Source organism: Ascaphus truei, chromosome 2 (genome assembly GCF_040206685.1).
Source record: "Ascaphus truei isolate aAscTru1 chromosome 2, aAscTru1.hap1, whole genome shotgun sequence".
NCBI lineage: Eukaryota > Metazoa > Chordata > Amphibia > Anura > Ascaphidae > Ascaphus > Ascaphus truei.
In genome coordinates, this window is record NC_134484.1 from 417129286 (window position 1) to 417155700 (window position 26415).

The 26415-nt window shown below is 38.9% G+C and overlaps 1 protein-coding gene across 2 annotated transcripts in view; it reads left to right on the plus strand.

The window, feature by feature from the left end:
- Window positions 1-26415, plus strand: part of BMI1 (BMI1 proto-oncogene, polycomb ring finger) — a 127703-nt gene that overhangs the window by 49074 nt on the left and 52214 nt on the right. For both annotated transcript variants that reach the window (XM_075587552.1, XM_075587551.1), the window contains 2 exons: window positions 4285-4616; window positions 7368-7513. The gene's annotated coding sequence lies outside the window, so the exon portion shown is untranslated. The remainder of the gene's footprint in view (window positions 1-4284; window positions 4617-7367; window positions 7514-26415) is intronic.

Below are 26415 nucleotides of genomic sequence, written 5' to 3' on the forward strand. Positions count from 1 at the left end.
GAACAAATCCTCCCTAATTCTAGCCGATGCTAATGCCAATTATCAACTATGGGGACATAGTATATGGCTCGGCATCCCAAACCCACCTTAGCAAACTTGATACCCTCTACAATTCAATATGCCGTTTTGTTCTCCAATGTAACTTCAACACACATCACTGCGAAATGCTCAAAGAACTAGATTGGTCATCACTCGAGTCTAAGCGTAAAGTTCATCATTCCTGTCTCGCCTTCAAATACTTTCTGGGCAAGCTACCCATCTATCTGTACAAGCTCCTCACCCCTACCACATGCAGCACTTATAGTATCATCTGAGATTTGACTCCAAAAGACTGTTGATGGTCCCAAGGTCAACAAAGTATCCGTCCGCTCTTCCTTCTCTTACCGTGTACCCCAAAACAATCTACCGGAGACTCTCACAGCCACCACCAGTCTAAGTTATTTCAAAACTAAAGCTATTTCACATTTTAATCTGGTCTGTAACTGTTACATACGCCTATAATATATATTATCTCTAACTGTGCATGCAATGTCTTGTATATAATGCATACCCTGGTCACTCATGTAACTATGTATTTGTAACCATGTATTATTTGTCATCTTAACTCTATGCCCAGGACATACTTGAAAACGAGAGGTAACTCTCAATGTATTACTTCCTGGTAAAACCTTTAATAAATAAATATATAAACATATATCCTAGCCCTATCTGTTCAAATGAATTTTACATAAAGGCCTAACCCACCCTATCTAATACCTTCTCTGCGTCCATTGAAAGGAACATTTCAGGGATTTGTCTAGGTTGGATGAAGTGTGTTAGGTTTATAAATGTTCTTGTGTTATCCCTGGCCTCTCTACCAGGAACACAGCCAACCTAGTCCAGGTTAATCAATTGTAGAAGATGGGATTTAAGCGATTTGCTAAACTGGCACACAACTGAGGGTCCTTATCTTGCTTTATGTGATATGGGCTTCTAGCATCTGACTCAGTAGGGTGTTTTTATCTCTGAGTGAAAAGCCTCCCTCATATGCTTAGTTAGCATGTGTAAGAATTCCTTGTAGTATTTTAGAAATTGTCTGCCCGGACCATGGCTCTTGCCCGTCGGCATTGATTTGATGCTCTCCTCTATTTCCTCAGACTCTATCGCTTGCGCTAACAGTGTAGCTACCTTTTGTTCCATCTTTATCTGTTTCAGATACTTAAAGATTTTGTTTAGAATAGTATCTTCACTTGGCTGTGGTAAATTATATCATTTAGCATAAAACTTTCAAAATTCCTCTCTTATCTGTTTTGGATTGTGCGCAGTGCTTTCGTCATCAGTTTTTCAGCACTTTAATTATTGCTGATTGTTTTTCTCAGTGTTAAAGCAATTAGCCTGTCTTGTTATTTCCTTTTTCATAATATCTTTGTTTTGACCACAGCTTTGCCTTTTCTAAATTGTGATTCAGCAGCCCCTTGAGTTTCCCTCTAAAGTTTGCTAGTTCTAGTCCTGCATCTGCTGTTTAATTTTTTTTATGTCTTAATCTACTGGATTTACTGGGTGAGTTTTTCATTTTCTAGGGCTCTCTGTTTCTCCATGAAGGATGATTAGCTCACCTCTGACCACACATTTATGAGCCTCCTAATTTATTGCGGCTGTTGTGTCTTTTGCCACATTAATTTGGAAATATGCTCTAAGAGTACTCTTGACCTTTTCAGCAACATCAGTGTCTCTCAATAAGGTCTCGTTGAGTCTCCATGTCCACTGGGGCACCTTTCTCCCCCCAATCGAATTTCAGCTCAATGGGAGCGTGGTCTGACCACATAATAGCTCCTATTTTGGCATCTTTAATCATATCGAAATTTCTCTGCTTAATGAAAAAGTAATAGATTCTCGTATAAACTTTATGAGAATTTGAATAAAACGAGTAGTCTCTGACTGAGGGTTTAAGTATCCTCCAAACATCCTGCAGATGTTGTGGATTTTCCCAAGGAGCTGTCCTACAGAGGGTTCGTTGTCAAGTTAAAATCTCCTCCCACGACTAGGCAGCCCTCCGTAAATTCGTGGATCACCAATAAGGTATGCTCCAAGAAGGCCTTCTACCCAGAGTTAAGGGCATAGATATTTGTAAATGTGTAAACGTTTTTTATATAGGGTACCTTTAACTGCTATATACCTGCCTTCTGGATCAGCCCATTCCTCCTTAATCTGTATGGGGAGATTCTTGCTTACAAGAATACCTACTACATTTTTCTTATCCAAGCTGAGCTCAGAAAGAGCTGATTGAAGTGGTGATCCAAAAATGTAGGCATATTAGACTTTTTGAAATATATGTTTCCTGTACATATAAAACATCACCATTCATTCTCTTAAATTCCGCTAATGCCAATTTCCTTTTATTGATTGAGTCGGACTCTTTAAAATTAAGGAAAATTAGTTTAAGCAACATGATAATTCATATTGGGGGTTACAAGAAAACCAGACCAATAGGCCCTTACGTGAAACTCATACAGCACTCTTAAACCTCTAGAGAAGTATGATTGCAGGCTCAATAAAGTATTAATGAGGAGTCCCTGAACAACACGTACAACATAAATTAAAAAAAAGAAAAACATATAAAAACACACAAAAGGTCACTGTCTTGTGGGTGGGTCCCACGCGCTTCCATCTCAATTTACTTCTTGTATCGGGTTAAAATATCCCAGCTACTTTATCATGGGGTATATCATGGCAAGGCAAGTTGTGTGTAGGGAGATGTGACAAGAGCACTCCAATACAACCTCCCCACTGTAACGCCTGTATGCCCGCAGACCTGGCCAGTCCCCAGTACTGAGGTGGGTAAAGGTATAACACGCACCCACAGCAGTCAGGGCATGCCCGGAGTGTGGTAGTTGCGTTGCCAGGCCTGGTGAGAAAGGGTTAACGTTATACTTGCTGAGTCCGGGGCGCCAGAGGTCGGAAGGTATTGTCCAAGAGCCAGAGTCCAGGGATCGGAGAGAGCAGCGTAGTGATGTCCGAAAGCCAGGGTACAAGGGCAGGAGATGGCAGAGTAGTCAAAGTCCAAAGCAGAGTTCAAGTTCAAACCAAGGGAATCCAAACAGGGGCAGGGACAGGAACCAGCGCTGAAACAGACAAGGGAGCTAAGCATAGACACTGCACACACAGGAGCTACAGGAAGCTATGCAGCGCAAGGAATGAGAGGGAGAAGGAGCGGAGGAACCAGGTAAGGAAACGGAGGTACGCCGAGGGGCGTGAGTCCCCTGACGTGAGACCAGGGAGCGGGAACGCGCGCGCACAGTGGGGGGATCGCGCAAGCGTGAAAACCGCGAACCGGAGTGTGCTGACCGCGCTGTGAGGGAATGAGGCAGAGATTGGGAAGGCACGGGAATGGAAGGGTTAGCTGGAGGAACTAAGGTGACGGGGACACGCTGGGAAGAGCGAGTCTCCCTGATCCGTTACATCCACACAGAAGCAATTTATGAAAATTACTATATGCTCTATAGCGTAACAGACCTCAAAGTTGGGCTCTGTGATGAGCTGGCCAATTCCAGCAGCTAATTATTTACCTATGAAGTCCAACTGAGTTACAGCTAACCGTATCTGAAGTTACATTTGAGCAAATACACTCTGCTAAACATTTTTTTTTTAAACTTACTCTTATTTTTACTTAATCCTAATTAACCTTAACTTGTAACTATATCGCCAAAAGGCAAAACTCCCTGAACCATATTGACCAACAGTAAAAAAAAGACCGTACTCTGACCGGCCAAGACATATATTTAAGCGTTGGTGGGCAATGATCAGTCACTGCCTTAGCAGGAGCCGAAGGCCCGGCCTGCAGTCGTTGGGCCACGCGCTTCCTGGTGTCTCCCCCACTTATTCCTGATTAGCTCTGCATATTGTGGGCTAAATTGCATCTCATGAAGGGCTATGTGCTGAGAAACCTTTTTTAAAGCTTGAAGCCTCCTCTCATCTATGTGCAGTCCAATGTCACTGATCATGCTTTGGATGCCATGTGCGTTAGTGAGCCCTACAGCCGGGTAAGGCCGGGGGGAGCAACTAGTCCCGGGGAAAATGCTTATACACCTGTTGGGCTCCTGGAAGCTCTCTATGCCCCAGGCCTGAACATGCGTGGGGGTGAAGATCTCGTGCACCCCCAGAGTTTTTCAGATGGGATTCAAGGGATTACCACCCACCCACCCATCCCCGGTTCACCCTTTATGCACGTTAAACAGATCCACACATACAGAGACACAAACAAATCTGAGCATAATACTTAAGTGTCTCTTTTTTTTCCACTTTCAGGCTGAATAGAAAGGAGAAACTCAGCGACACTTGTCTCTTAGAGCCGGCCAATGCTCAAAAAAGAAAGAAGCCTCCTGGTAGTATTCCGACTCATTCCTGCACCCGGCTCCATCTCTGTCGCCTCTGATCCATCTGACCGCAGTGACCCGGTCTTTGCCTCCCCTGCCTTTACCTCTCTCAGTCTGGTTCCATCTCTGCCTACGTGGTCGAGCCATCGTCTCAGCTGGGCTACCTCTCACTGGTCTATTCTCTGATGCAGGCGGCTGGAGCTCCAGGCCCTCATAAAACTGAGGCGAGTCTTCCAGTTCTCTGAAGGTGGGAGTTTTCCCCTGGTGAGTGGCAATAAACCTGAATGAGAACCCCTATTTATACTTGGCTCAATTCTTCTGCAGGTGATCAATGACCAATGTCCTGTTTCTCCTTAGCTGCAAAGTAGAGAAGACCAGGTCCTAAAATATCTTTATTTCATGCTCGTTTTGTCCGTTAAGTAATGTAGCTTAGAATGCCTAGAAGAAAGCAAAAATAAATGCCACCATCGTGAAATAAGTTTGGGATTTTAATGGATTGTATGTCTTTATTTATATAGCGCCATTAATGTACATAGTGCTTCACAGTAGTAATACACATTGTAATCATATAAATAACAAATAATATAAATAACTGGTCGTGGGAATAAGTGCTTCAGACATAAAAGTAACATTAAGGAACAGGAGTCCCTGCTCCGAGGAGCTTACAATCTAATTGGTAGGTAGGGAGAACATACAGAGACAGAAGGAGGGAATTCTGGTAAGTGCGTTTGCAAGGGGCCAAGCTTTATGTATCATGTGTCTAGTATTCACAGTGCTATTCATATGCTTCTTTAAGCAAGTGTGTCTTAAGATGTGTCTTAAAGGTGGATAGGGAGGGTGCTAGTCGGGTATTGAGGGGAAGGGCATTCCAGAGGTTTGGGGCAGTCAGTCAGAAAGGTTTGAGGTGGGAGAGGGCTTTAGATACAAAGGGGGTAGAAAGAAGACATCCTTGAGAAGAACGCAAGAGTTGGGGTGGTGCATAGCGAGAAATTAGGGCTGAGATGTAAGGAGGGGCAGAAGAGTGTAAAGCTTTAAAAGTGAGGAGGAGAATTGAGTGTGGGATGCGGGATTTGATCGGAAGCCAGGAGAGGGATTTCGGGAGGGGAGACACGGAGACAGATTTAGGAAAGACTAGACCGATTCTGGCAGCAGGTTTAGGATAGATTGTAGGGGAGACCGGTGAGAGGCAGGAAGGCCGGACAGCAGGAGGTTACAGTAATCAAGACGGGAGAGAATGAGGGCCTGAGTCGAGCAACAGAGGAAAGGGTGTATCTTTGTGATATTGTGGTGGAAAAAGCGACAGGAGTCGAGTGTGACCCCTAAGCAGCGTGCTTGGGCTACTGGGTGAATGATCATACTTCCAACAGTATTGTGGAAGGAGATAGTAGGGCCAGGTTTGGGAGAAAGTATGAGGAGCTCTGGTTTTGCCATGTTAAGTTTAAGGCGGTGGAGGGCCATCCAGGATGATATCGCAGAGAGACATTCAGAAACTTTGGTTTGTACAGCAGGTGTAAGGTCGGGGGTTAAAAATAAATGTGTGTGTTAGCATAGAGGTGATATTTAAACCCAAGAGATGTTATTAGGTCACCTAGAGAGAGTGTGTACAAAAAGAAGAGGTCCCAGTACAGAGCCCTGGGGTACCCCCACAGAGAGATCCATAGAGGAGGATGTTTTAGCAGAAGAGACACTGAAAATATGATGGGAGAGGTAAGAGGAGATCCAGGATAGAGCTTTGTTCTGAATACCAAGAGTATGGAGAATGTGAAGGAGAAGTGGGTGGTCCACTGTGTCAAATGCTGCAGAGAGGTCGAGTAATATGAGCAGAGTGTAATGACTTCTGTCTTTGGCAGCATGGAGGTCATCAATTATTTTAGTGAGGGCTGTTTCAGTGGAGTGAGCAGTACGGAAGCCAGATTGTAGAGGGTCTAGGAGAGAATAAGCGTTGAGAAAATGGAGCAAACATGAGAATACAAGATGTTCAAGGAGTTTAGAGGCAAAAGGCAGGAGGGAGACAGGTCGATAGTTAGAAAGACAGGGTTAAGCTTGCTGTTTTTGAGTAGTGGTATAATTGTTGCATGCTTGAAGGAGGATGGAAAAGTACCAGAGTAGAGGGAGGAGTTAAAAATGTGTGTGAGCGTAGGGATTATAGTAGGAGCAAGAGGTTTTAGGAGATGGGAGGGAATGGGGTCAAGAGGGCAAGTGGTAGAAGAGGAGATCAACAGTGACACATCCTCCTCTCAGACAGTGGAAAAAGAGTCAAGGAAGGCAGGAGGAGAGTTAGGAAGCGGTGTAGGATGGGAGGAGGAAACAATATGGATGGGAGGTTAAAATAATAATTACATTTACGCTCACACAGTGAATGCAAGCAAAGAATAAATTGTCCTCCTTTCCTCCTATGCATTTCGCTTGAACACAGCTATATTTTTTCCTTCTACTGCCGTATATTACCTATATGCTATATATTAAATCTGTTTTTATTGACATACATTGGTTTTAACACCATTAACTGTGATTCTAATACCCATAAGAGTTTTCTCAGAGCGCATGACGTGGGTTGTTTTCTTTCTAACACTTTCAAGTAATGTAGCTTCACTATGAAATCTCTACGCAGGTTTCAGTCTGAGGGCTCTACGGGCCCTGTCCAGCAATATATCCTTGGCAATCTCAGTCCACAGAAGGCAGGCGAAAAGTTTTTCCACATATCTTTCTATCTCCGTCGCCTGCACAGTTTCAGGAACCCATCGTATGTGAAAATTACTTTTCCTACCCCTGCGGTCCAGGTCTTCCACTTGGTACTGCAGGTCTTGTATGAGTTGATTCTGGCTCTGCACCTGTTGTGCTAGCAGCAGGGAGTCCCTCTCCTCCATGTCTGCCACACAGCCTTGCAGTTGTGAGAGTTCCGTCTTTAACTCGGATATTTCTTCTTTAATTTAATGTTTTACTTGTGCTAGCAGTTTGCTGATGTCTTTCTTTTTCGGGCGTTCTATTAAGACCTCTTTTGTCGCAAACTCACAGGGGGAGCCCGCCATTTCCTCGTCTTCTTACCGTGTTGAGGCTGGAGATTCTTCTACCCCCTGCAGCAGGCTGGATTTCTCTTGCATCTCTACTCTCCTAAACAATTGGGGCACTCCTACGTCCTTCATTTGGGAGGCATCTTGGAGGTAAGATAGATGGGGATATCTTATTTCTAGTAGGATTAGGTCTGTTTTATGCAGTAACGTTCTATGTGTGCTTCAGTATGTTTAAGGAGCTCAGGCACTAAGCAGCCATAGCCATCTTGTCAGTCCACGCCCACATCACCTTTGATGAAATGGTGTGTGTTTTTCGAGGTAAAGATATAGAGGATTTCCCTCAGCACAACAATTATGAATAAATTATAGGGAAGTGTTTCTCCTTGTTGAGATATAAGTTTGGACTCCTACTACCACCAGATCAGCTGATCTCAAAAAACGGAACACTTCTCAAGTTGCTTCATTCAAAGTGTTCAATCTCTGTCTTTACAAAATCAGGGCACATGTGAAAACAATGTTAAAGAAAAAAAAAAGGGTCAGCATCTTCAGCTGTATAGTGAATTTAATTTACACCACATTGGTAAATTTATGTTAATATGTTTTTAGACTTAATGCACTATTGTTATTGTTAATTATTAAATAATAGAACAAGAAGAATTGCATCTTTTATTCATGCAGCTTATTTAGGTATGCATGCCTGTGACTTGTTATGGTAATTTTCATACTTAATTTCTGAATGGGCAGGGTTTTAATTCCTAATTTGCAGCTAACGGTTCTTTTTTATTCTGCAACACCACTGACTTTACTGATCATTTTTGGATTTGTTCATTTTCACTTAATATTTATTTATGTAGCTAATATTTTTCTGTCCACTTTATGGTACCTTTTAATTATGTTGCATTTTCTGTTTCGATTGCAACTACTTATTAGTGATATGAACACTCCTCTGATCCTCTTTTGATATATTTTTTACGCTAATCCTCAGTGATGCGCTGAGAAATCATTTAGATTCATTATACCCTCTCATTCCCTCTTCTTGCCTTTTCACTGCCACCAACTACCTGAATTGCACTTTTTTTCTGTAAAAACACTTTGTTTGTTCTTTTTTTTTTCTACATGTTTCTACTCCAATTTTGTACATTTTGTTCAAGAGGTTTATTTTATTTTTTATTATTATTTTGGGTGCTGTAAGTATGATTCCTTCCGCTATGCTTATTTCTTTTGGACCTGCCAGCATTTGACACAATCACCAATTTCTCTTGCACTGTAAATTGACTTGGGTTACAGGACACTGTTTTTAAATCCTTTGATTCCAGTTTTTCTGCGTCAAAAGTAGGAGTGTGATGAATTCTCAGGCTCTCACTTTTCTGCTGTTTTGCAACAGATATCTGCTCTCATTCTGCTTCCAGGCAGATTAAAGGATCACTGATATTCATTTAACATTTTCTGATGATATTTAACTTTTTCTTCCTTCATTGACGCTGTTCACTTTGTCTGCTTTTGTGAATCTATCGCACACTATATCTCCCTAAACTCACTTTATATAAAAGCAGAATCTTTTATTTTTTTTATTCCCAACATAAATCACATTACTTGTCGTCTTGTTTGCATAACCTAGTCTTCAGTATTCCATTACACCAGGAGTGGGCAACTCCTCAAGGGCCACCAACAGGTCGGGTTGTAAGGATATCCCTGCTTCAGCACAGGTGGCTCAATCAGTGGCGCAGTCAACGACTGAAGCTGGGATACCCTTAAAACCTGACCTCTTGGTGGCCCTTGAGGGCTGGATTTGGCCACCCATGCACCGTGGGATCTATGCAAAGAAAAATGATGCACAAATTATAAACTCTTTGTGGCAAGGACTCATCCTCATGTTTTATGTTTGAAGTGTTTATTCCCATTATGTATTGCATCTCTTTATATTTTGTTGCATCTTTTACTACTGTGAAGCGCTATTTACATGGATGGGGGTATACAAATTAAAATATACATACTGTACATAATTACAGCATTTGAAATGTTTTTGCTCGGGCAGAATGCATTAGCAGTAAACAAGTTAGCAGCTTTTTAATTAGTAAGTGAAATAATTGGACTCATTTGGCTTTACAATCATTGCCTTTAATTATTATTTTAAAATTAGTAATATAAAAAATTCATAGCACTCAATATGGATAGTGTTTATCATCCATATTGATTCATTTTTCCATGAATAATATACACAGGTACATTTGCCCATTTATCTATCATTACCAGTTAATTTGATGTGTAACAATAAGACAGTTCATATGTCCATTACAATTTATGATTTTCACCATGAAAAAAAGTATATTAGTTGTTAATGTAACTTGTATTATTATTACTATTTATAAACATGTATCTGTAAATGCACTCACATTAAGTATTCCAATAAGCATTACATTTTGTAATAACTACATTATTGTTAGCAATAAAATATCCAATGTTGCCATTTTTTTAATGTATGATTTCGAATTATATTTAAAACATTACAGCAGATCACTGATTTCAGATAGGTGTTTATATAAAGGCCAATAACTAGGTTCACTGTTACACTGCATTTGTGCATTTGTTAATGCTGCAGTGATCTTTAAATTACCCCCATAAAGGGTAATGTTGCTTCCCAAAATAGTGGTAGGCATTAGAAACATCCCTCCACTGAATACAAGTGCAAGAGTGGACAGCATTGCTTATATAAAATAAATATGGTTGCGGTTTTAACAATTATTTTTAATAATCACTTATTAGCATGAAAGTATAGAACCTCTTCAGCTCTCCAGACTAATATGGCACAGTTTAGGACTTCTAAATTACTCCAATTGCCAGATATTTAACTCCCAAATAATAACAGTATATGCAATAGATCTAGAGGCCTATGTACTAAAATGTTAGTTTAAAGAATTTTGTGCGTTAAAATGACAGTGCTAAAAAGTAATACAAACCTTCAAAAAATGTGTCTTATGTTTGACGACTTCATATCAATTTTCTGTTTGAAATTGATAGACAGAATTCTGTTTGAATGTAAACGGTATTTTTAATTATAACTAGTCTTTCGTAAATATAAATTGTTAGTGTAATATTGTTTATAATAGCTATACTGTGAAAATAAACCATTTTGTTAACGTATATATATTTAAACATCCGTTCTCCGTCAAATACATTTTTGTGTTGATACATAGCAATTTAATTTTGCGCTAACACTTGTAAGAGTCTTTTTAGGGTTTATGGCAAGTTGAACTTCGCGGACAATTTTGATGCACTTTTTATTGATTTTGTTAGTCACAAAAATATTATTTTTTAGAACATACCATTTGCACCTGTACGCCAAGCGCAGCCCCTATCTGTACACCAAGCGCAGACCCTGTTTGTACGCCAAGCGCAGACCCTATTTGTGCGCCACAGCAAATGTAAAAAAAAAATAGTGCCGCAGATGGAGAAATGGAGAAATGTAGTCTTAGTACATAGGGGCACACCGGCTTCAGTTTTATATGTGCCAATTTTGCACCAAAGAAAAAAGTTTGGCCCGCTTATACATAGAAACCGACATGTGGGGAGATGATGATTAAGTAAAAGTCTGGTAAATACTTTTTATTGTTTGATGAATAGTAGTCTTTGTGAAGTCAACATATTACTGCAGTATTTCTCAAATGTATCATAAATATACTTTCAAGCTTCTGTTATTTGTCTAACCTAGAAACTGATATCTGGTGAGTCTGCCCAAGTTCTCTGCCATAGGCCTAATTAATACATTATCTTTTGTTCTGTCCAAACCGCATCCTGTTATGATTTATTTTTTATTTATAAAATATTTTACCAGGAAGTAATACATTGAGAGTTACCTCTCGTTTTCAAGTATGTCCTGGGCACAGAGTAAAACAAATAATACATGGTTACAAATACAGTTACATAAATGAACAAGGTATACATTTATATAAAAGACATTGCATGCACAGTTAAAGAAAATATATATTATGAGCGTATGAAACAGTTACAGACCAGATTAAAGTGTGAGACAGCCTTAGATTTGAAAGAACTTAAGCTGGTGGTGGATATGAGAGTCTCTGGTAGGTTGTTCCAGTTTTGGGGTGCACGGAAGGAGAAGGAGGAACGTCCGGATACTTTGTTGAGTCTTGGGACCATGAATAGTCTTTTGGAGTCTGATCTCAGGTGATAGGTGCTGCATGTGGTAGGGGTGAGGAGCTTGTTCAGGTAGCTGGGTAGCTTGCCCAGAAAGTATTTGAGGGTGAGACAGGAAAGGTGAACTTTGCGCCTAGACTCTAGTGATGACCAATCTAGTTCTTTGAGCATTTCGCAGTGATGTGTGTTGTAGTTGCATTGGAGAACAAAACGACAAATTGAATTGTAGAGGGTGTCAAGTTTGCTAAGGTGGGTTTGAGGAGCCGAGCCATATACTATGTCTCCATAGTCAATAATTGGCATTAGCATCTGCTGTGCAATACGCTTTCTGATGGCTAGAAAGGTGACAAATTTCTTCATGTATCTCAGACAGTGAGCTTACAAAAATGTGGTGGTACTGAGCCTGACACTAGCAGTTTCTGCCTTTGTTAAACATTGGAGAAAAGCTATTTGTACCACACAGAAAGATTTATACAATATTTACATTTAGAAAGCAGAAAAGCGGAGCGGCTTCTGAAAAAAAAATATATTTTTTAAACTTTCAATAAAAATGTATGAAATTAAGCAACCTCTATCCGAGATGATCCTATCCACAGCCATCTACTCGTTAAATATAAAAACATATAAATAGCTAGGCTGCTTGGATCTGCATAAAGATCTAAACAGTCTTTGCAAAATAGAGTCCTCCTTGGCGATGATACTTTTTACTCTTGCACAATGCAGTACATGAAGAAATGGAAAAACAAAAAGTGTAGAGAACAAATAATGAGGTATTACACAATTTAAAGGACAAAAACCACCTCTGTGTAATTTACCAAAAGCATATAATAGGTGCACCAAATTAAATCAAATAACTGGTGTCTGTCAGTAATTTGTGAACACACCACTACCAAACATATGCACCTATACACACATAGAGTGGATCTCAATGGATAATTAACCCTTTGTCCACCAATACTTAAAATATACACCGTGTATGGTACAAGACAGAAAAACACTTACAAAAGTGTAGCTGAATTATGTTACTGGAACCACTCAGCAAATAGAAATATCCCAGCAGTGAAATATAAGGGAAAAAAATGAAAACATAGTACAGCACTGCTATATACTCAGATGTAATATTTTACATACAAACAAACACATGGAATAAAACTCACAAATTATTCCTTTCTCTCAACGCCTTTCAACCTTTTAAGCCTGGTTGTGGGGCCCCTTCGGGTATGCTCTCTCCAGAACTGCTGATATCCACGATATCCACGCTTAGGCTGTGAATGCTGTCTGCTCCGACTCTCTGTTTGGAAGCCCACATGCAGGGAATCTCCTGGTGCAGCTTCCCAGTTTGGCGCTGCCCGTACCATCCTGATAACGTCACATTCAGTGACGCGGCGATGAGGCAACACACTAACAGTGCTCGAGCAGCAAATCGCAAACAGTCCACCGGCAGTCCACAATCATAAGCTATACGCCCCCCCAAAGATCTAAAAACTATTCAGATCTGCGCTGCTTTTCTATAGAAGTCCTGTGACCGAATATTAGAGACCTACCTTGCGGTGTGATGACCCAGGAGGAATGTGACCGTGTGGAAACTGAGTGGGCAGATCAGCGGAACTTGCAGCGTTGAGAACAATCGTTACCAGTCGAGATAGTTGCACCGTGTCTGACCCCCGACCCGATCTTGAGCAGGGTGAAACAGAGATTACTCTAATCCAGGGGCGTGGCGGCTCCTCCATTCCCCTGCTCTCACAGGTTGATAATGGAGGTTGGAGACTTTTCCTGCGAAGGAGAATCCAAGCACACCACATTGCAACGCTGAATCCCGGTGCCTGAGCCGAACTGGTGAAGCAGTCCCACAATTTGCACCAGCAGAATAGATCTTTATCAAATCTTGGAAGATCCCGCTTTGGACTTAAGATTTAATACACAAATATAAAAATAATAGTATAAGGGAGACAGAACTTTTATATTAAATTTTTTGTGTGTGTGTTACACCTTTTTGCTTTTTATGGGCTGTTTTTTGCAATTTATGTGCTGTTAATTTGCACTGATTACTTTGCAAAATCTACTGTATTTTAAAATGTACATTTGAACTGTAACTTCTCACAAAGGCGCAGCCAAGAAGCACATTAATATACGACTATGGAAAATATGTACCCTTAATGTTATGTGGGATCTCACAGACTTTTGTGAAAGAAAAAAAGGAAGAGATAGAAGGGAGGAAATCCTTCCTTGGAAAAAGTAAAATTGACCTGCTTTTTTGTGTTGTACACAGACACGTTTTTCATGTCAACTAAAAATATCTTATTGCGGTACTGTAAATGGCTGGCACAAAACAATAATGTACCAAGCACACAAAACCCCAGCAAGCTCTTTTTAGGAACCCCTGAGCCCCCACAAAATATATATGTATATAAGTGTCAAAAAGGAGAGCTTTGAGCGAGTCATATGTATACAACAAATGACAGAGAAGCCCAATGCTACATCCAACATGACAAAAATACACAGTAAAATACTTATATATTCTCTTGGAAAGGGGTCATTTAGTTTAACCCTTTGGCCAAAGAGAATATATAAGTATTTTACTATGTATTTTTGTCATATTGGAGGTAGCATTGGGCTATATATATATATATATATATATATATATATATATATATATATATATATATATATATATATTATATATATATATACATATTTACAATTTAGTAATGTGGGAGGCTTTAATGTCCTACAAAACAGAAGAAAGTTTTATAGGAGCAATCCAAGCAATATCGTATATGTGTGTTTTAAAATAAATCAGTTCTGTAGTATTAGATAATACTTACTACTTTTATTTTATTCATGTCTTAATGCCATTTTGAATGGGTTTTAAAGAGGCAATCTTAGCAGCTTAAAAAAAGCTGCACATCGATTGGTTCTCCCACGATTGATCAGCAAAAACCTGTTTCCCAGGGTTACTAAATGTCTGCCTTTCAGTTTCAAATCAATCCTTCAGTCCGTTTAACCCAGCCGCTGCAATGTATTCTTATATTACTAAGGTAACATTATCTGTTGTTACAGTTTACTGCTGGGAATATCAGCAACAAACTATCATAAATAGGAAAGTGTTGCAAACATCTTGCACTGCTGGGGAGGTGTGCTAAAACGGGTGTGCAAACCTTCTAAGTCGCGCCCCCGTGTCTCTTACCTGCTCTCTGCGGGATCATGGGATGTCGTCGCGACGTCATGTGAAGTCGGGTCGCCATGGCAACACATTGCCATTTGACAAAATTACACTACGTTCTCATGGCGATGCATCATCTGTTGCTCGTGAGTTGAAGGTTCCCTAGATATCTATTATCCAATGTGAATTTCAAAGAGTTTTTAGAAAAGGAGTGGGAAAACTGAAATATTTCATGCACTGCATCTTTCCAATCCAATACTTCCGGGGGGCTCAACTCCAGTCCTCAAGCTCCCCCAATAGGTCAGGTTTTCAGTATATCGGAGCTTCAGCAGAGGTGGCTCAATAAGTGGCTGTCGAAGACCTGTGCTGAAGCTGGGACCGATTGAACTGCCTGTGCTGAAGCAGGGATATCCTGAAAACCTGACCTGTTGGGGGGCTTGAGGACAGAAGTTGAGCAGCCCTGCAGTACTTTACTGGAATATAGCAAAAGCGGTACAAAGAGGGGCTATCATTTTATTTGTGACAACAAAGAAAAAGGACATTGAGCTTACAATTTTGAATAATTCAATTCTCAATGAACTCATGCTTATAAAGAATGTGAAAGTGCTCCTAGCTACCAAGGAAAATGTGATCTCTAAAACAAAACAATTGGAAGATATCCAGTATTAAACATAGAAGATATTTAAAAATACACCATTCTAAGGGCTGGGACCCGCAGCGCCCGGCAGCGCCCCTCCCGAGCCGGTCCCAGTCCCCCCTCATTGCACAGCTCACTACACGCTGTGACGCGTCAGCCGCCAGGGGATTCAAGAGAATTGTAATCCCAAGCGGCGACGCGTCACGTGGTGTGGCTGTGAGCCAATGAGGAGGGGAGGCTTCGGGGAGCAGGGAGGAGAGTGTGGGGGGAAAGCAGCGTGAGTGCCTGTCTGTGTGTATGTGTGTGCCTGAGTGCGTGAGTGCCTGTCTGTGTGTGTGTGTGTGCCTGAGTGCGTGAGTGCCTGTCTGTGTGTGTGTATGTGTGTGCCTGAGTGCGTGAGTGCCTGTCTGTGTGTATGTGTCTGCCTGAGTGCGTGAGTGCCTGTCTGAGTGTGTGAGCGGCTACATGGTTGAGGGGCTGAACGGCTGAGGGGCCTCACATCATGGCCGCACCCCCCCCCCCCCACGTCATTGCTGCGCCCCCCCCCCACCCGTTTTGGTCACGGCCCCCACACCCCCCCCCCCGCTCGCAAAAATGGCCCTTTGGACCGGAAAAAGCCCCAAGTGCCTCTCCACGCGTAGCCTGTCTGCAGTGCGGGCGCGTGGTCTGAGGCAGCGGGGCCTTAGCCTAAGCTAAAACATTTAAAATTCGGAAATAAACCTGGTCAGCTAGTTAAATCCTATATATCAAATCATTTTATTGAAGCACTGAAATATAGATAAATAAACAAAACCGATTGCAGAACAATTCCATTTATTTTACTTTTCATTATATTGTAAGGATCAAGATATTCTCAGAGAGTCCTTAGAACAGCTCCAGTTATTGAATCAGGAGATCACCTGTGAGGACTGGATGGCTATCCAGCAGAATTTTACACACTATTTAATTTAAAAAATACCTAGCTAAAGTTATTTGTAAGGTTTAATAGACTAGATGGGAAGGTAAATTCATCATTAGGGAATTTATCACTAATACCCAAGGCGGGAAGAGCTCCGGAGAAGGCCTATATTCTTATTAAATTTACATTATAACATTTTTACTACGCTAATAGCTAATCGGCTTAAGAAAGAGGATTGTTATTGTGGACACTCTCTCCTAAAAATCATCACCGCGTTTCTGACCCCGTTCAAGCTACCTGCGGGACTATGTTATTTTGCAGCGTACTGTAGTGACGTCACCATCCCGGTATTTGATCCTGATAGCACAGAGGATCTTTGGCTCCTCGTCGGGTTAAGCCGGGAGGTTAGCGGTGTTGGAGGTCTTGTTCCAGTGTGCTTTCTGCATAACCCTGTGGGGACTGTGTTATGGACTTCTTGCTACAAAGAATCATTGGAGACTTTCTGCTGCAGACGAGAGGAGCCCCTGACTGGATCGGATCCGGGCTGTGCATGCAGAGGGATCTTTATGAAGCAAGTCATTTATGTCCAGAAGTGGTAACATGTACCCTAAACATGCCCTGCTTGTTTGGTTAATCTTCTTTTATGTGCATTTTTTACATTTTTCACTGTCACAATATATGTACTTATTTACCCTATGAGAGTCGTGCGCTGTGTTTTCTTCTCTTTTACATACTGTCAGTTCAGATCTGTACTTATTTTTAACAACGTCCATTGCCGAAAACGTCTGCTAACAAAACAAATATGGGGAATAACTTAAATGTAACTTAATGATTTCAATTAATTTGATTTATGTTATGTTTTTAATTGTTAAAGAAGTTATAAAAATGATGTTTGTCTTCAAAATGTATGTTAATATTCATACGTTTCCCCTGTCATGTTTTTTTATTTGAAGGATTTTTCAGTCGATTTTTCTTTTTTGCTTCTTTATCAGATTTTCTGGCATCCCAAATGCCATTGCGGGTCATATTCGTGGCCATCCCTGTTCTAAAGTAACATTGGTTTGGAATTACTCCAGTTTACGACATGCACAAGTCTGATTTGTTCTGAATTTATTCATGTATTCAAATTGATATTTTTATTCTTTTTCTAAAATGAGGGAACCATTTATTTTTGTATTATTTTTTACTGCCTCATTTTTATATTCTCTTTTTGTTTTTAATGTTTTTCCTGCACTGGCTCACTATTGTTGTTTGAATGTTGTAAAATGAATGTTTCCTTATTATTTGCTTTCTAGGCTACTATTAAAAAAAACAATAATGACAAAAAAAAAAAGGTGGAGCAGTAAGTATGGAAATAATAAAGTAGAGGTACAGTGGACTGAGTTCTGCACACGACTCACTAACGGGAACAATAACATGATCACTCTGATAACACAAATGGAAGAGGAAGAGTCTCCTTTTCTGTTGCTCCTTTGCTTTGTTCTCCCCCAAAAAAAGAGCACAAAGCCCATGACGGTAGGGGCCCATGGAGTGCCAGACCTCATGATGTGGTAGCTAAATCATGGGGCACTCAAGTGGTTAAATAGACATTTAAATTGCATGGTTGATGTCCTGTGCTGCTATGAATGTTTTGGGAAAAGAATCTTAGACATAATGCAGCACTTTATGTAAAGTAGTTAAATGACGCCTAGATTGTGTTTATATACTACCTCCACCCAGTCTATAGGCGATCTGAGCTCTATTGAACAACAATTGTGCATGTCATTACATCACAGTGTGCAGGTATGCTCACTAATGCTACTGGTATTCAGATTATGTAACCAGACCACATCACTGACAATTGTCATAGACGTTTCAGCTCCCATTTTTCCTTCTTGCATATATTTGGTCATTGTTTAAACCTTACTTTAACAAGTGCCTTTTTTTAATGTAGATATTTTACAATGAACAATCAACACCTTTTCCAGTATGCCCCAGGGTATCGTAAAGTCTACTGCATAAAATAGCACGTTTTATCGTGAAGGAAGATTCAATAGAAAGCATAGGAGTTTTTGTTTTACTTTGGATATTGGTGAATTCCTCATGATCCCATTGAGTGCATGGGGCTTATTCAAGATCAAAATAAAATAATGACCACTGCTTCATTACATCTCCACTTAACACCTAGTAATGAAACATGTAAAACAGCAATATATGCAATATAAACAACAAGAAAAAAAGTGTTATTAGCCAACTCAACCTTTCTTATTGTTCTGATATGACTGTAGCATTTTAACACCTCGGGCACTTTTACAGCACGCAGCCAGCAAAGAGAGCAAATTCACTTCCAGTCTGCAGCGGAGTTTTATAAGGAATATTATATTCATTCTGGAACTGCAATGCTTAGTTTCAATGGGTTCTGTTGTTTCAATATGGCTTTAGGTAGATCAGATGGACTGGTATTTTAGGACGCCATAGGGTATCAAAACAAAGAAGAGTGTTCTCTGAGAAACAGCTATTTGGTTTTATAATTTTGCACTGGCTGCTTCATATACTGTAGTTTATGTATCTGAATAACATATTCCTTACATTTGATGCAGTTTTACTGTACCTTAGAACTCAGGGCTATTTACACTGACTAGGGAAAAGGATATCAGCCGTTGATGCACAATTTGATAGATTTCATTATAATGACTCCTTTCATTATAATGACTGCTTCATATAACCACTCCCAAGCGGGTAAAATGTTATAGTACAATGGGGACTCCCATTATAATCAGTCTTTTGACATCATGTTAAAGATTAGCAGTCCATGTTGTAGAGCTTCATACATAGTTGCCTATGTCTGCCTAGATTATTGTTGCTTTTATTCAAAATATCCCACCTGAAATGATGTTGTATTCATCTAGCAAATAATTATTCCGGCTCATTTTAGATGCACATTTCTGAGCATAAACTTAAATCTTTAGAAGTGGAACGTGTGTTGTGATGTTGCACTTATTGTATTATAATTTCCTATAATGTATTGTCTCTTTCGTAAAGTGCTGTGTACATTGATGGCGTTATATAAATACAAATAATGATCTGCATAATATTTTTTTACCTGCATAAAAAAGGGAAAGTACTCAACACATTCTCGAGTATTGCTTACCTTTTTTTTTTTAGCATGTTCTTGTATAGCGCTGCTATTTTTACATAGCACTTTACAGAGACATTTTGCAGGCACAGGACCCTGCCGCATAGACCTTACAATCTATGTTTTTGGTGCCTGAGGCACAGGGAGATAAAAATGACTTGCCCAAGATCACAAGGAGCCAACACCGGGAATTGAACCAGGTTTCCCTGCTTCAAACTCAGTGCCAGTCAGTGTCTTTACTCACTAAGCCACTCCGTCTTTAATTATTTGAAATCATTGAAAATATTGAGCTGAAAGTCTAACCTGAGACCGCGCGGAGAAGTTAAGGAATCCGAATGCCCACGTGAAGAATGCTGTAGCAATTCCAGAGTGTAGGGATTAGGGCTGGGATTTAAGGCGGTTCTCAGAGAATGCACAACGCTATGTATTTCTGAGTGTCACAGAAAATAGTATTTGAACATAATATCTCTCAACTTCAATATAAACAAACAATGAGACGATTTTGCAATGGAGTAAAAGATAAGGATGACATATTAAAGACAACAGGGATCATATACCAAATTCCCAGGCTGCACAAACGTGTTTATTTATAAAAATGTTTTACCAGGAAGTACTACATTGGGAATGACCTCTTGTTTTCAAGTATGTCCTGGGCAAAGAGTTAAATTGGGAATGCTACTGCAGGACAGAGGCAGATCTGCTGCTGATCTTTTATTTTACTAAACAGAGTGTGTTTTCTGCACAGTACTGCATTCTTGTTGCTGCTAATTGGCATTGGTAACTCACTCTGAGAGAAAAAAAACATTTTGGTTAGACTTATCAGGACTCTACTATTACTTTTGAGCTTTTGCCTTTGTAAGCATACGTCTGTACATTTCTTAAAGGGTCTGCTCTGAGCCCAATTCTTTATTTTTAGTCTGGGCTAAGCAGGAAATCTTGAATAACTGTCACGGCAGTGCTATTTCCCATCACAATACCTCACAGTGCTGCGATTAAATATTTTTACAGTGCTTGCAAAAAAGGGTGGGAAAAATGAGTTTCCTACCTATAAACCAAAATGAACTCAAGTTATGATTTGTGAGCCACACTGTGATTTGAGCGTGTTGGCTACTGGAAGATTTTGCACTATTCCCCATTTGGAAACCTCGCTTTGCAAAGCTTGCCAATTAAAAATGAGAAAATCATATGAAAACTTACCCTTTTGTAATATTAGTCTAACCAATTCTAAAGAATAATAATATATATATATTTTTTAAACTTGTTTTTTTACTGAAATATAAAGCTGAGGTTTGAACCCATAATTTTGTGGTTTGCCTAATTTTATAAGATTGATTGTAGTGACGTTTAGCAATGTAAGAAGCATTTACAATCACAACAATTGGACATATACCCTTTAGACGAACGGAATTCATTTTGCTCAGTGTACCTTTGATGTTGAAAAAGAAGCTACACACGTGTCATTGCTCTTTCCGAGTACCTGGTGGAGTAAGTGCCTCTCTCCTCCTATATTGTGTTACCATTTTGGTGTTTCTGAGAAAATGCTTTGATGTGGGATACACAAAATTGAATACTGAAGTGCCAAGAGGTTTAGGTGTGTGTGCCCTTTTCAGTTCTAATCCCCTCAGTGCAGGGGGGAGGGTGCTTGCAGCACATTGTTTAGTAATGCATTGCAGCCCACAAACAGCAGCAGAGAAAAGGTTAAATATTACTCCAATGTCATTGTGTATGATAAACTTGCACTGTATCTGCCTCTGCTTTTAAGATGTATCCTTTCTGACATGTGGTACGAATGATCCTCAAACAATCTCCTCAATCTTGTTTATGACCTTAAATGTTTTCTTCTGTTTCCCTTTTTGTAACTTTAAAGTTCTTTGAATCCCATTGGGAGAAAAGCTCAATATAAATAAAGTTATTATTATTATTATTATTATTATTAATAAGTACTGCTCTTTCTCTTGTCCTGATTGGAGGTACAGTTCTTAAGCCCATTTGAGAAATGCTGCATGTTATTTGCATTGTCTATAAGTCACGTTTAACATGACTGGCTGTGTTTATTTTTAATTTTTTGTAAAACCTCTTATTTTAGCATTATCTGACTTCTTGCATTGGTTTTGTCACTGTAGAAGAAAATACATGATGATGTATGAATGGAGATTTTCTGGTTAGGATAATAACATCTTTGAGAGGGATATTTAAGCTAAAAACAAAAAAGAGATTTAAAATATAAAAAGTGCAAAGAATCCCTATGGAATTAGATGAATGGGAATCAAGCAATCAAGTTGGATTTAGAGATTGACATAAGTAATAACAGTGGTGAGAGTAGATGCTAAACAATATTTTTTGTTATTATTACATGGTTAGAAATTGTAGAAATCATGATTAATACATTCCTTTATTTCAGTAAATACATTAATCTAGTGTTCTTCCTTTTATGGTAAAGGCCTTTAAGAATTGGTACCCAGTGTTTGTAACACAGATCTCAGAATTGTAATATTAAGGACTAATTGGCATAATTTGCGTGGAGCAGTGATATTAAAACAAATTGAGCTCCAGTTTGAATGGAATGCATTGTATTAACTCCTAGCCAATGAATCATCCGCATTTTCTTTATACTATCCATTACTATTTACACTAGGCCAAATATATTAGGCAAAAAGAAATCAATAAGTGAACTGCAAAAATATATACAAATAAATATATTTGATTAAGAACAAAACAATACAATATTAAAATGCTGATATTTATGTATTGGAGTCTCCCAGCTGCAAAACTCTTATTAAAAAATACAAACAACTGCTTTCAATAGAATCAGTTTTCTTGGATACATCTAGTGCTATTTTTGCACCACTATTTGTGCCAGTTTTAGGGTCAGGAAACTGACACAGTGGGTTATTTACTAAAGTCTCCTGGCTGCAAAACAGGGGCAAAGTCTGTGCAGGAGAATTGCACCAGATTTAGCAAAGGAAAACCTTGATTGCTTTCAATAAAATTCCTTTGATGAATATGGCTCTGTTGTTTGCACCGGCTTAACCCTATCTTTGCAGCCGGAGAGACTTTAGTAAATAGATCCAATTGCCTCTACAGAACTGAATGTTTGTTTAGCTTATTTATAAATTGTATTTGTAAATCGTGCACATCCATACTGTACATTGCAATCTTAAACAGATTTGTTCACCATTGTACTGCAAGCATTTCTCTTTTGCTCTGGCCTGTTGCATGAATCTGTGACTGGACTAATTAATCTGTTGCAGTAACATAATGGAAGGTGATTTGTTCATAAAATCATTCACAACCACACTCGCTGTATGCCAATATATCTCTTTTTATGTTGCTGCATTCTGCCGTTTTGACCTGGGGTGCCATCCTGGTGGCAAATGACAGCAGAGTGAACATTTTACGCTGCTTATACCACCAGCTCTTAGCAGACTACAAAAAGCAAATCAAATTGCTATCTTTATAAGCTTAATAACACTACCCTTTTCTACTAACTCCATGAGCGACGATGTCTGTCTGCATAAAACATTTGTGTTTCATTTGCATTTGGTTAAGAAGCTAATAGCATAATATTATTCGATGCCTGAAAAATGACAAAATGGCTCACTTATTCTAGTTCTACAAAACCTGAAGTGTTTTGTCTGAATGTTGTTGCTACTGCCCTTTTTTAAATTCATAATTAACATCTAGTAAAAACATCAGGTTGAAAGGTAAAGGAATTTGAAGGACAGGCATTTTGCCAGTATCACTATGTAACAATACATGTTAATGTATTCTTTTTTTTGTATATTTTATGGTGATTGCCGATCACACTGGCTGTACTGTGCCGCAGAAGAAGTTGAAACCAAATAATAATGATGATAATGTGATAAGAAAAAATGTTGTGGTCTTGGCAGCACTGGTTCATAGAAAGTATGGATTAATGGGCTGACGTAACCAATCGTAAAGTCTTAAAGGGCAATCTTTCACATCACGAGGAGAGTAACTAGTGGGTCATCATTCCTTATAAGCATTTCAATTGCTTTTTGTTGCCTGTCAATATTTCTTCATTGGCAGAAGCAAACATGAATTTCGTGTACTTTGTTTTGCTGTAATGTTAATCTCATTTTCAGCAAGAACATTGTTACAGGTAAGTGATCCGTGTACTTGAACAGGCTTTTATTGTAATTGCCAATCATATTATGTAGTTTGATTGGCTTACGTATGAAATGTATACATGTGACAGGTATAGAAACCCCCCGCAAATAAAGTCAGTATTGAATTGCTGCCCTTGCCTGCAGCAGAAAGAAGCAGAATAACGGGAACGTAAATGTTGAAAAGTGCGATTTTCAAGGACATACAATACTAAGAGTTGGTGGTTGCAAAACACTCAAAGCACAATTTTTCTCCAGTGAAATAAATCATTTATTTAAAAAAAAACGTGGTCTTTAAGAAGAACCCAATGAGTTATTCAAATTTTTTTATTTTTTAAATATACCACAACATGAATTCAAATATATATATTTTGGTTTGTAGTGCATTCTTTGCAATTGTATGCATTTAGAGAGTCTGTCTTTCCTTATAGAAAACATGGAAAAGAGGCCTGTCTGGCAGTAAGAGCTTCAATGAATAATTAAACTCTGTTGAGGCAGATATTATCTATTCAAAAGTATCATCAACTGCCAGATATTTTTATGCCAAATATATTGTTTGCCTTGTGGCGTAAATCCGTTTTTTTCATTTTACTGTAAAATGTTTAAAGGATCGCTTTAGGACACGTGTAAGACAGACAAAGATATTTTACATTTTCTTTAAATTGCAAGGTATGGTATTTTTTTTTTAAATAAGAAAATTATTAACATTGATAATAATTGATAGTCCTTGGTAATATAGTGTTAAAAAATTTAAAATAGGGCAGAATTTGAATTAAAAGTCATAATTCTTCCTTGTTTTTTTCTGCTCGTGTTGATCTCTTTTATTTCCACGTGTAAATCGGCCTAAAATAAAACAAGAAAAGGACACCGTAAGCAATAATAACATTTATCAACGTTACGTTTCCTTGTTATGCCTTTCAAAATGAATATCCTTTTATTGTACCGAGAATACATAAGGTCAAAGCTGTTATAATACATGTTCACTGACCAGTTACATATATTTATGTAAACCAGCGTGCGGAACTTGCTTAGTTAGCAGTCTGATTGTTCCTAAAACTCTCCTCATAAAGCGGTTCATAGATTCTTATACTGTACATTTTATTGTGCATGTGGGAAATTGTACGCAAAACAACTTCTAAAAAATGCACCGTTCAAAAGCCAAATATATCAAACCTTTCTCTTTATTTGTTAGTACGTAAAACATACTATTGTAAAATGAAACACAAAATGTCCCTGGGATAGTGCAGGAGTGGCCCAGTTGTTCAGGACACTGTCTCACAAGTGAGAGGCGGAGGCCTGATACCCAGGACCAGCTTTCTGTAGGTTATTTGTCTTTATCCGAGGCACCAAACTTTAGTCTTGTAGGATCAAAGATAAACCGTGGATATAACATCTACTATGTACAGTGCTACATATGCTGCTAGTGCCATTCAAGAATAGTACATTTAACTAGTTCTCTTTCTAAAGTGAGTTATCACATATTTTGGTCATTGTCTACAAATTTAATTTTGAATGCTGGAAAGAAATACATGCCATCGACTTGGGATTTTACAGAGGATTGTAGCAGAATATGTTTATGTTCAAATCAAAGTATTATCTACTTTTCTTATTAGCCTCTTTTTGGGGGTGACATCCCTAACATCTGGGTTACACGGAAAGCTAAGATGGCAACAGAGCATCCAAATGAAAGAGCACGAAAGAGCACTGTTTGAATGGAGCACAGCTCCAATAGATCAATTATCACTGTGCTGCTTGCCATTGTTTACAAATAGGCTATGTGTCAGGGTTTTTTGTTCTATAGCCTTTAGTGTTAAAAGAAAAGGAATTTCTGGCTGGAAACAAAATTAATGTGTAAGGGTTTTTTTTTCATTTAGATTGTTTCTCTACACAGATCTGAGTGTGTACAGAGAAAATGTCTTTTGTATATTGTGTCTGTAACGTTTGAAACTTTAGATGTTGTTAAAAGGAAATATATTGTTGATGAAACGTTAATGGGAAACAGGTTAGTAAAAATAGAATGAAGGTGAATGATATTTATGACTTTCAACACAGAAATATTTCATCTTGTACAGTGATGGCTGTTTGAAAGGTACGGTTCAGAAACAAAAATGACTGTTCTCCATCCCCTCTCTGTTTTATTACCCCAACTCCATATGTAAAATACATTGGGGGGAGGGGAGGAATAAGACTTATAACAAAATGAAACTTTTAGCGAATTTACTCAGTCTTTTTATCCTTGTCGCTTTTAGAATTTTTAACATTCTGTAGTCATTACAGTATTTGTTCTTGACATAAATGAATGTTTCACAGAAATGTGTGCAGCAAGCAATAAAGATGATTATCATGTTTTTTTGGGGAGGGGTTTTCACGCTGCCTCCAGTTTTCAGTCACTGGGATTGCTGACGCATTAATTCCTGATATCGTACATGTGTTCTCTGCAAAAGCAGGACAGGCTGCATGTGGTTAGTATAAATCTTAATAGCATTTAGGGAATGGGTTTGGGGCCATAATCTGAAGGAAACAAAAGGACATATTCCTGTGAGACATAGATACACTTGAGGATCTTTGATGTACTCTGAGTGATGGATGCTCTCTTTGTTATTTTTCTTTTTACTCCCCGTGACCTTAATTGCTTCAGTGTTTTGTCTTTAAATACATTTTTGGCAGATACTAGAATATTATTCTCAAAACAATTTTGAATACGTCATATTTGATGTGAGTTTTGATTATATATTTAAATAGAGGAATGAATAACTTTTGGCTTGAAAGCAACACATGAATCATTATATCTCACTGTATACCCATGGGGGCAATGTGAAAGCCATGTTAAACACAGGCAAATACCAGGATTTGTCTTTGATTTCTGCAGCTCGTGGCATTTCCAACAAATAGGTACCAATTCAGAAGCCGCCAGGTGTGGCTTCCATATTGCTCAATATTTTTTAATCTCTGACTTCTGG